This window comes from Myotis davidii, unplaced genomic scaffold, assembly GCF_000327345.1.
Source record: "Myotis davidii unplaced genomic scaffold, ASM32734v1 scaffold399, whole genome shotgun sequence".
In the NCBI taxonomy this organism is placed as follows: Eukaryota; Metazoa; Chordata; class Mammalia; order Chiroptera; family Vespertilionidae; genus Myotis; species Myotis davidii.
This window is the reverse complement of record NW_006292094.1, coordinates 3,632,005-3,641,059: the sequence shown is the minus strand read 5'-3', so window position 1 is coordinate 3,641,059 and position 9,055 is coordinate 3,632,005. Positions and strand designations below refer to the sequence as shown.

Sequence of the window (9,055 nt, the reverse complement as noted above, 5' to 3'; positions counted from 1 at the left end):
TCCTCCCCCTCCCATTTCCCATTTCCCCTGCTTTCCCCCTCTCTCTTCTCCCTCCACTCCCCTTTGTTCTCTACCTTTGCCTGCCCTCCTCTCCTTGCCAATCCCCCCTGCTGCCACCTGCCCTGGCCACATGTCTTAGGACCACAAACTAGCTGCTTTAATGCCTAGGGGCAGTGGGAACAAGGGAATGGAGGAAGGGTTCTTTAAAGCAGAACTCAAAGGCCATCTGTGCAGGAAAGCCCTCCTTGACTCCGCCAGGTGGAATTGGGCGCACTCTCCTCACAGTTCCCACCCCCCTGAGACACACCCTGGTTCCAGGAGCCCCTGTTCCTCTGTTTGCACGCCTCTTTCCTACAGGACAGGATTGCCACCAGATCATCTCTGCAGCCTCTCAGTACAGTGTCCCACTACATGGGCACTCAGTGAACATTGCTGAATACTGGTCAGGTCCCCATAGGGGTGAGGAGCCCTCCACATGGACCCCGAGGTTGAAGACAGCTGCAGCATTGCAGTGAGCAAGCCCCGCCCTTCTAGATCTGCTATCCTGTGAAGAATAAGGAACCCTTTGGGAAACTTTATTCTGGAAGGCCATTTCCTTCTCTCCTAGGCCCAGGGAAGAAAAGGGGACTCCAGGTGGCAGGGCGACATCTCCCACCCTTGGCCTTTCCTCCTCCTCTCCACTCTTTTTGTTTGTTTGTTTGATTTACTACTGTCTCATAATGAGCCTTTCCATCCCACCTCCCATCTTTTGGCTCTAAAATGAGTCTTTTAATCCAGTCGGATGTGTAGGAAAATGGCTTTGGAGAGGAGGGCCTTGGCCCAGGACTTTAAAAGATTTGCAAGAGATTGCAAATCAGTCAGGGTCATGCCAGAGTGGAGATGATTTCTGCGTTGTAAGGGGATGGCTTTTTTCCAAGGAGGGAGTGGCAAGAGCTGCAGAGGACCGGACCTGGGAGAGGAAGGAGGCATGCTTTTGTTCCAGTGAGCGGGGACTGTTCCTTTGTACATGTTCACAGCAGAGGCCTCAAAGTAGGGGACCCCCTCCCCACAAGTCAGAGGCCATTGGTAGACCCCCTTCCTCACCTGCAGAGTCTCTTCTGAAGCTCATCTCTGTTCTCCCCTTACAGGCTGTGGGCTGGTATAGGGAAGGTCCTTCCTTTATGTCTGAGTGCCCTGCTTGGCACCATGTTGGGCCATTGGCATACTCATTCTTGATTTTTCTTTCCTTTCCTGTGGCAGACACTAATGGAGGGGGGCAGAGGGGAGAGTGTTTGGTTAGAATGACAGATTTGGCACTAATGCCTGAGGGGAGTTCTGGGCAGGGAGATCTGACATCCTGCCATTTCAGGAGCCATAGTCCTCCCTCCTTCCTTCTTTCTCTCTGTTCTTCTAGAATGGGATCTGGCCGGGAGCCTGTAGTTACAATTGGGGTTTTTCCACAACAGACATTGCCTTTGACATGGATGTCGACAAAGCTGGGCTAAAAACCCAACTTAACTTTCAGAAAAATATGGAGCTGAGTTCTGGGCACCACAATTTAAGATAGAATCTGATAAGATCAAGGCTGTTAGAAGAGAAGGGGGTAGTTTGGTGTGGGCTCTGGACAGGTCAAATGAGGGAAGGTTGAAAGATCTGAGGATGTCTCCCCTGAAGGAGGGAGTACTGAAGGGGGATTAGCCCTCCCTGGGCTGGCAGGTCTTGCTCAATTTGTAATACTAGCACTTATGGTGCCTGGCGAAGTAGGTGCTAAGGATATGCTTGTTGGATGAATGAATGACCATTGAAAAGGAAGAAGAGTACTATTGTTTTTGCTGGTGCTGAAGACAGAATTAGGGCAATGGGGGAAAGGTAAAGGGAGCAGACCGATGCTCTAAAGACCATCTACCAATTGCAGCTGTCCAGGCATAGTATGAGGTGCCTCATGCGAGGTGGTGAGTTCCCCAGCCCTGGATGATGGCAGTTGGGTGACAGGTGACAGCTAAAACCCCCTTTGAACCCAAGTTTCTATGAGTCTATTAAAACTGGATGAGCTGACATGAATCATATCTAGCTGCAGAAAATCTTACTGATGAATGAAAGGACAGTCAAGTTTTGGTGGCTTCATCCCTATTGAATGATTAGGGTAAATCATGACACATTAGCTATTGGTGCTTCCTGTCAAGAAAAGGTGGTGGAGAGATGAGTACTTGCTCCTTGTTCAGTGCTACCAGTTTGGACATGGTCCCCAAATGCTCTGTTATCACTGCAGAAAAGTTGCTAAATATTATAAGCATTTCCTAGTGATTATAATACTACTAATCAAAGCAACCAACTGGGCCCCCAGTATATCTCAGGAGCTCGTTTTGGTGCTTTGCATAAATTGCATCTTTCCTTTAGTTCACACAAACCCCTATTTTCAAGATGGGGAAGACAAGGCCCAGGGTAATACAGTGAGTCTTGGGCAGAGCCAGGATGCCAGCCCGGGCCTGCCTGTCACCGCACGCTGGGGTCCTTCCACCACACAAGTCTGCTCGTCTTCTGACACATCCCACAGCCTATGGAAATGTAACTTTTGCTCTGCAGATATTTTTTTACATTGACATTTACAGTCTTTCCTATCTCCAGTTTCTCACTAAAAAATAAAAAAAAATGAATTCACACCCAGATCAGGGTCCTCATGTCATGTGGGTTGTCAGCATTTTCTTCAATCCCCTGCAACTTTAATCCAGCCAGCTGCCAGTCACCTCCCCAACCCTGGCCTCCGGTCCTTGCAGAGCCTGCTCTCTGGACAGCTAAGAGTCACCTGGTAAAATATGGATATGGCTCTGCTTAAGGTGGCTTACCCTGGCTGCTGCTGCTGAATTTCTTCTTTTATTTATGAGTTCTCTGATAAGATTTGAACAGATTTTTAAAATGATATGTACATGCCTTGAATGTTCACTAGGCAGCCAATCAAGAGAGCTAATGTCAGTACTTTGTGTGGGAATCGAGGAACAGCGTGTGACGAATGACAACTGTCACAGACCGTAAATTTGGTGATCAGTGAGAAGGGCACTCGTCCAAAGGTCGGCCAGTTTCTTCCTGCAACTGCTTCAGTCCAAAGGGCACTCTGGATGCCACGCAGGAGGCCAGGAGGCATCTAGGAAGCGCTGGCTGCCAGCCCTGATCTGGAGCCTGCTGGCTGGGCCCCACCTCAGCTGGTGGGTGCAGGGAGACATCTGAAAGCTCCCAGTGCCAACTCCACATCCTGCTATTCTAGCATGAGCCTGAAAGGGCAGAGTTGCCCTTGGTTTGATGGGGTGGCCATGTGCCCCAGACAGAAACAGAGCTGTGGGGCGGTGCACAGGGAAGGGCTCTCGGCCACCTGGCTCATCTGATGAGTGGCCCCCCTCTTGTCACCGATAATGGCCAGGGTGCCATCACTGTCAGGGTGTGCGGTTAGGATCCCAGTCATTCTCACAGCATGGAGGCAGTGGTGCACGTGTGTGGGACCATGCAGGGAGTGATGGAACCATGGGAGAGGGCACTAGGTGCTAGCAGGGCAGGTGTGGGTCTGCGCCATGTGACTCAGTGTGTGGTGGTGGCGTGTCCCTCCTGATAGGAAGTAACTCTGCTGGAAGTGTATTGTTTGTGGTAGTGTGCAGCTAAGCGGGTTATTGTTACAGTGGAATATGTCAGTGGCGCTGTGCGATGGTTTGGGTGTAAGGCAAGGGTACCACATACAGTGTGCATGCTGTGCAGTGTACAACCACAGAAGGTGGCATTTACATTGACTGTGCCAGACACAAAGGCTCTGGGGACATGACACCATTTCTGTGTAATGGTGTACATCTAACTGTTGCTGACCACAAGAGATGATGCAGGTGATATATGATGTTACCGTTAGTATGAAATTGTGCCCCCATTGGTAGGTAAGTGCGCAGATGTGTTTCACAATGGGCTGGCACATATATCATTGTCATTATGTGGGGCAGCAGGGGTGTATGTGTGCAGCCCGGAGTGTGTCATCACCTGTGTGTAAGGCACGGAGGCTAAGTGTGTCAGTGAGAGTGACTAACCCATCCTCTTCCATTCTCCCCCTGCCAGACAGGCCTATGGCAACCCAACCTGCTAGCTCCTGGCCTACCTGGCAAGCTACCGAAATCTTGGATTCTTTATTCTCTACTTTTGTTTCTCAGAAAAGGGTCCCAAGTTCCCATCCAAACCCTGACTCATAGGGGGCGCATGGAAGGTGTGTGTGGGAACTTCCCAAGGAGCTCCTCTCAATCATAGAACCCTACCCTACCCTAACTAGAGCCCCTCCCCAGCCCACACCCACCCACCAGTTCCTCAGAGGTCCTCTGCCACCCTTCATCCTGTCCCCACGCTGCCAGCTCCAGGCCCTCATTAACATGTCAAAACAGTCCTCTGCCAGCCCACGCAGTTACCCCAGGATATCCCCACACATTCGGCTCCCTCTTCTCTTAAGCTCTCTGAACCATGCATTTTTATCTCTGCCCCCTGCCCCCCAGCCTGCAGTTCCCCTGCCACCCAGCTCTACAAGGCTATTTTGGTAATAAATTCTTTCCCCTTTGCCTCTGGTTCTTTTCAAGAGCTCTCTGCTGTCTCCCTTCCTCTAACCTCAGCCCTTCCAACTCTCTGGGATGTGGTTGGACCTCCCTGTCCATCAGGAATTCTTCTTGATGACTCCAGATGCTCACGTGACCCCAGAGCAGCCAGTGCACCCCGCCAAGCCTTCTCATTTGAGTCCTAGTGCTGGATGTGCATCAGAATTTGCTCTGTGCCCTCAGGAGGGTCCCCTTACAGAATGTCCCTTGACCCTGGTGGCACTTGTTCCCTTTCCTCTCTCCTTGTGAAACCCATGCTCAGAAGAAGTCTGTACACCTTAGCCTCCTCTCCTTAGGCACATGGAAACAGAATAACAGCGTTCCAGAACACTAGGATCTTAAGCAAAAGGCCATTTCATAATCACATCTAGAATCACAGAATTTACAACAGGCTTTCTAACCACTGTTTGTCCCAGAGCGGCCTACTCCTGCTCAGAACCACGGGGGTGGTGACTAGTTAGAGAAATGGCAGATTCTTGGGCCTCATTCCACATAGACTGAACCAAAATCTCGGAGATGGAGCCCAGGAATTTGCACCAGGCCCCCAGGTATTTCTGATGCACCCACTAGTTGAAAACCCTTGGGTCAACACAATCTGAGAACCATATGGTTCTGGGCCCAAGTCTTATAGAAAAAAAAATAGCAAATCATTGAATCATAAACTATATTAGGATTAATAGAAGCTTACATTCAATGACACACATTCACTCACAACTTTAGATTCTTAAATTCTGTGAATCTTATTGTCCAGAATTGTGGAGCTGGAAGTGACCCTGGAGGGTGATTTTGTTCCTGGTCTGGGAGGAATTTCCCTTTTTAGCCTTGCTGCTCCTGTGGGAATGGAAGACACTTTTCCTTGTCCCTTGCAGTGCTGCCTCCAAGGTATCACCTACATTTGTGAAGATAAATGTTCTTTCCATCTTGGTGCAAAGGCAGCTGGCAGAACTCCTATATTCATGGAGCAAGTGAGCTGGAAATGACTTCTCGTTTGCAGTTAGGGCCAGCACACCCTGGCTCACAAGCCGATCTCCCTCTTTGATAAAATGAATATGAGGGGCATTATTGCTGTTCCACTAAAGCAGGCGTATCTGAGGAACACGGACAACAGAGGCTAATAAGCTCTGGAGCTTCTGCTCAAGGAAATGAAAGAGAGAGAGAGCGTGTGCCTAGGGACAGCAGAACTCGATCTTGAAGATTGATGGGTGGGCATGTGTGTATGTGTGTGTGTTGGTGGGGGTGGGGAGGAGTGGAGTGAAGGGAGGAGAGGAGAGATGCACAAAAAGTCAGCAAATGAAAAGGTACCTTTTTAGTCATCTAATCCAGATAGGAAAACAGAGGCACAGAAAGGGGATGGGACTTTCTCAACATGATACAACAAGTTAATGAAACTCCTAACTCCTGGGAAAATATCCCTTCCCAGTTATAACCCAGTGTACAGTGCCACACTTCTTAAAACACCTCCAGCAGCCCAGCATTGTTACAGGTGTCAGCCCTTTCAGCTGCACGGCAGCCTGGGGTGGTAGGTGTTTTCCACTCAATTATTGATTTATCAGACGTGTGTGGAGGGCCTGTGACACGCCAGACACTCTCCTAGGAAGACAGAGATGTGTAAGAAGTTTTGAAGTTACTCGTTCCCCTCTTTATTCTGCAGCGAGAGATGCAAATACTCTATAGAGAGACAGCACATGGACCAGTTCAGACACTCAAGAAGATCCTTTCCCTTTCAGAACCTCTGATTGAAGCACTCGGAAGGGCGCGGGGGAGAGATGCCCACAAACAGTGGACGATAATACAACACGCTCAGCGCTGTCCTAGTGAAGAGGCAGCTCCGAGGAGGGGAGGCAAATACACACAGCTTGCGAGACAGATGGAACTGGAAGCCCAAAGCAGGGAAGGGACAGGGTGGCTGGCTCTGGGGCTGCCCAAGTCATCACAGAGAAACATGGGTTACATCTCAGCCGCCCTCTGCCCTTCCAGATGGCATCACTTTACTCGGAGACCCAGTTTCCTCCTCAGAAAATGTGGGGGATGGCCCTGACCTCCCAGGGCGATTGTGGGGCTCAGATAAAACGATGCTAAGGAAGCAGCATTTTCCCTCCCACACCTGAGCAAGGCAGGTATTTCTCTGGAGTTTGGGGCAGTGTGACTATTAGACAAAGCCTTTCTACGATCTTCTTGGTCAAAGAGCTCTGCCTCATGATTTTCCTGAGTTTAAGTTGGAATTAGAAAGACAAGAATTGGAAGCTTAGAGGAAAATGGGGAGATGAAGGTACTGGGATATTGTATTCCCAGATGGAAACTGCCTGAAGGAAGTCAAGAGGGGGCCGGGACTTCAGGCTGAAGAACAGGAGGGATTTCCCAGCCAAGGTCTAAAAACAGCTGCTCTGTGCCACTCAACTTCCAGTTGTTTCTTCCTGGCAGAAAAACAAAGTAAGAAAAGCCCCACCTTTTATCTGGCAAACAAACAAGGGGTTGGAGAGGGCTGGGGAAGATGAAGCCAGGGAAAGGCTTAAAGGGCTGAAAAGGAGGGACTTTTCATTTAATGAGCCTCTCACTGCTGTAGGGGATTCACAGTTTTTATTTGATTGAATCCCCACACCAGGGGCTCCATTACCTTAAATGTCATCCCTTCAGCTTTATATTCAGACAGGGATATTCAGACTCAGAGAGGTTAATTAAACACCTTGTTCAGGGTAACAGTTGAGAAATAGTGTTATCAGTGTTTGAACATGGTGGTGTCTACAGGTGGCTACATTTCCAGAGGGGGATTTGGTGGGTTTCTGGAAGCTGATCCTGGGTCTGCAGCTTCGGGCAACGGGCCCCAGAGTTTGGGTGACTCTGCTAGGGGCACCTATATGAGAACCTTGCCACAAGCTGGTGCTTAACAGGGTTGGGTAGTCTAGGTCTGAAGGTCATCAAAAGTGATAGGGGCAGGCCCCCTGGCCAGTTGCTCAGTGGTTAGAGCGTCGGCCTGTGGACCAAAGGGTCGTGGGTTTGATTCCTGTTCAAGGGCACATACCTCAATTGCAGGTTAATTCCCCAGCCCAGGCCAGAGCATGTGTGGGAGGCAAACAATCGATGTGTCTCTCTCACATTGATGTTTCTCTCTCTCTCTCTCTCTCCCTTCCTCCTCCTCCCTTCCACTTTGTCTGAAAATCAATGGAAAAAAATACTTGGGTGAGGATTTAAAAAAAGTGATGGGGCAGTAGGTCAGCACTGTGTCCTAAGGATTTAAATAAGAAGTCCCCTCTGTAGCAGCCCTGTGCTCACTTCTGCTCTGTTTGGCTCAGCCTGGCTCTTAACACCAACCATCTCACCATTGCTCCTGCTTCTGCTCTTGCCTTCAGATTGGCTTCCAGAGCTGTAGGAGAATCCCTAGCTTCTAAAACATGGTCTGATTGTATCATTCCCCTTCTTAAACCCCGTGGGGGACACAGCTTATTTTGCCAACTAGCACTCACCTCTCCCTTGTGTGGCATCAGCTTTAGAGGAACCAACCTTTGTATTTCACTTGAACCCATGGATGGATCATATGACCTGGGCTAAGCCAATCAGCATGAGGTCCCCTGGCCCCTGGATTAGTTCAGGGAGAAGCACAGGACTCAAATCAGACCAGTCAGGGCCAGAGAGACTCAATTCTGGAACTTCTGCTTCAGCTAAAAGAAATGGACTCTCCTTTTAGCTCCACTGTGACGTGAAGTGGGGTTTCCAGGAGCTGCCACATGGAGCCTCAGAATGGAAACCAGCTCGAGCCTGCAGAGCCAAAGAGAGGAGAGCGAGAGCCCCCAGCCTGATGACATTGTTTATACCTTGGATCAAGCTGTGCCCACAGCTCTGCCAGGCCTTGTTCTTATGCGCCAATAGCCAGTCCCTCCCTTTTGTTCTTCTTAAAGCCACTTTACATTTTTTTCTTTTACTTGCAACCAAAGAATCTTAACTGACACAAAAACCCTTTACTTGCCTTTAAATCCTTTGATTGTCTTCCCATTGCCTTCAGGAGAAAGTTCGAACCCTTTGAATTGGCCTTTAGGACCCTGCACCATCAGACCCTGGCCACTCTCTCCAATTGCTTCACTAGCCATCTGTGCTCCATGTCGCTCCAGGCACAGTGTCCACTGGCATTTCTGAGCCTTTGCCCATGCTGCTTGCTCCTGGAGGAATGGCTTTGTCTGCTCTGCTCACTTGACAAGCTTTTACTTTGTCCACCAGAGTTCAGCTAAAGCATAAAGAAACCTCTTCTGGGAAATAGGCTGAGCCAGTAGTGTCCTCCGTGCTTCCACCTGTACCTCGTCATCAAAGCACCAAGGAGACTAAACTTGACCCTTGTCTGACTTGCTCTCCAGATTTTGAGCTCTTTGAGGATGGGGACTCACTGAGACTGAGAGATGACCTTTTCTCAAATACAAACTGAGTATCTACTACATGCTGGGGACTCCTCTAGGTGCTGGGGTTACCACAGTGAAGAAATA

General features: G+C 49.5%; 1 protein-coding gene across 2 annotated transcripts in view; it reads right to left on the bottom strand.

Moving 5' to 3' along the window:
* The window catches only part of CPLX2 (complexin 2), a 70,991-nt gene that overhangs the window by 13,168 nt on the left and 48,768 nt on the right, over window positions 1-9,055 (bottom strand). Inside the window, exon 1 of one of the 2 annotated variants that reach the window (XM_006765409.2) lies at window positions 1,084-1,209. The exons of the other annotated variant lie outside the window; for it this stretch is intronic. The gene's annotated coding sequence lies outside the window, so the exon portion shown is untranslated. Of the gene's footprint in view, window positions 1-1,083; window positions 1,210-9,055 lie in introns of those variants that run through there. 2 annotated transcript variants of the gene reach the window in all.